Source organism: Pseudophryne corroboree, chromosome 4 (assembly GCF_028390025.1).
Source record: "Pseudophryne corroboree isolate aPseCor3 chromosome 4, aPseCor3.hap2, whole genome shotgun sequence".
Classification (NCBI taxonomy): domain Eukaryota; kingdom Metazoa; phylum Chordata; class Amphibia; order Anura; family Myobatrachidae; genus Pseudophryne; species Pseudophryne corroboree.
The window spans coordinates 223,711,195-223,712,695 of NC_086447.1; the positions used below are offsets into that span (position 1 = coordinate 223,711,195).

Genomic DNA, 1,501 nt, shown 5'->3' on the forward strand with positions numbered 1-1,501 from the left:
ATACAGGACAGGGCCACAGTGTTCATTTATTTTTACAGCATCCCTGTATTTTTACAGCACACAGAACAGCACCCCTGTACAGCACCCCAAACAGCACAGGTCACCCCAGAACAGCACCCATGTACAGCAGAGGACAGCAGCACCCCTAACAGCACAGTACACCATCCAGGACACCATCCCAGAACACGACAGGACAGCAGCACCACTAACAGCACAGGACACCAACCCAAAACAGCACAGGACAGCAGCACTCCTGTATGCTACCACCCACAGACAGACAGAGGTCTGTCTCCCTAACTCTCCAAGTCTGGAGTGAAAATGGTGGCGACACGCAACTCCTTATATAGAATCCAAATCCCACAAGATCTGACAGCGGGATGATGATGTTTTGCCTCTATCTGGGATCCGAGTCTGTAGGGAAGTCCTGAGCCGGACTCGGATCCAGGCTTGGATCCTAAAGTCTGGGTGGTTCAGTTCTCAGAGATTCGAACTCGCTCATCACTAGTAATAAGTAGTGGGAAATGACATAAATTTAGGTCCTGTATTGGACTCGGGTTAGCACACCTTTATTATACAATAACAAATTTACTGTATCCCCCACTCATATCAAATAAATAGTTTGGGCAAATTGGTGAAAGCTGTTGATGTGTTCTCTTGATCAAAGTTTTAGGAATTAAGTGCTTGTTGCCAAAGATAGGCTTAGAGATCAGAGAAAGTAGAGATGAATCTGCTGTCCGTGTTAGTCTTGAGTGTCCCAATAACTCCGACCTACTGCACTGGGTATTCCCAGGTGGTCTCCCACCAGGTACTTGCTCGGCCCTATACTGTATAGTTTCCAAAATCAGATGAGATTGTGCATATGCAGTACGGTATGATAGTAGGTCACTGGTATTTCAGTCCGTCTTTCTCCTGAATCATTGATGAGAGTTCATGAAAAAAAGAGTTGTTTTTAGAAAAAGATGTACAAGTGGGATCTGCTTTTGGTGTTAGGCAGTAAATATAAACCTACCAGTTGAGAAACTGATATACAGTAGGTAGAGAGATTTACTGGATCACCAATGAGAGTCTCAGAAAATAAGAATGATTAACTTAGAGGTGCCTGTAAGGGAATCCAATTTAACAAAACAAATAAATGACAGAATGAGTGCTGGATCTGACAGAATGATGCTGGTTCCAGCTACATTTATATTGTCATTAATTCAACTGAACAAAATCACACAATTTGCTCTATGGAGTAGGAGAGTCACAGCGTGAATGCATATAAACTACTCAGGTGTCTGAAAAGTTAGTGTCGTAGAGTAGGTTTATAAGCCCTGCTGTGATGCTGTGTGCAGTAGCAGGAAACAGGAGGGGGGGTGGTGAAATGATAAGGTCTCCAATGAAAATCCTAGAGATACAAAGTAAGTGTGGTTGGTGTCCCATCTATGAGGAGTACAATTCACCAAAGATAGAAATCCCAAATTAGGGTATCCCCAGCTTTCAGTAATAAATCAGACAGTAA

The 1,501-nt window shown here is 43.3% G+C and overlaps 1 pseudogene; it reads right to left on the reverse strand.

Moving 5' to 3' along the window:
* Window positions 1–765: 765 nt before the first annotated feature.
* On the reverse strand, window positions 766–883 carry LOC134912968 (5S ribosomal RNA; annotated as a pseudogene).
* Between the last annotated feature and the right edge of the window lie 618 nt (window positions 884–1,501).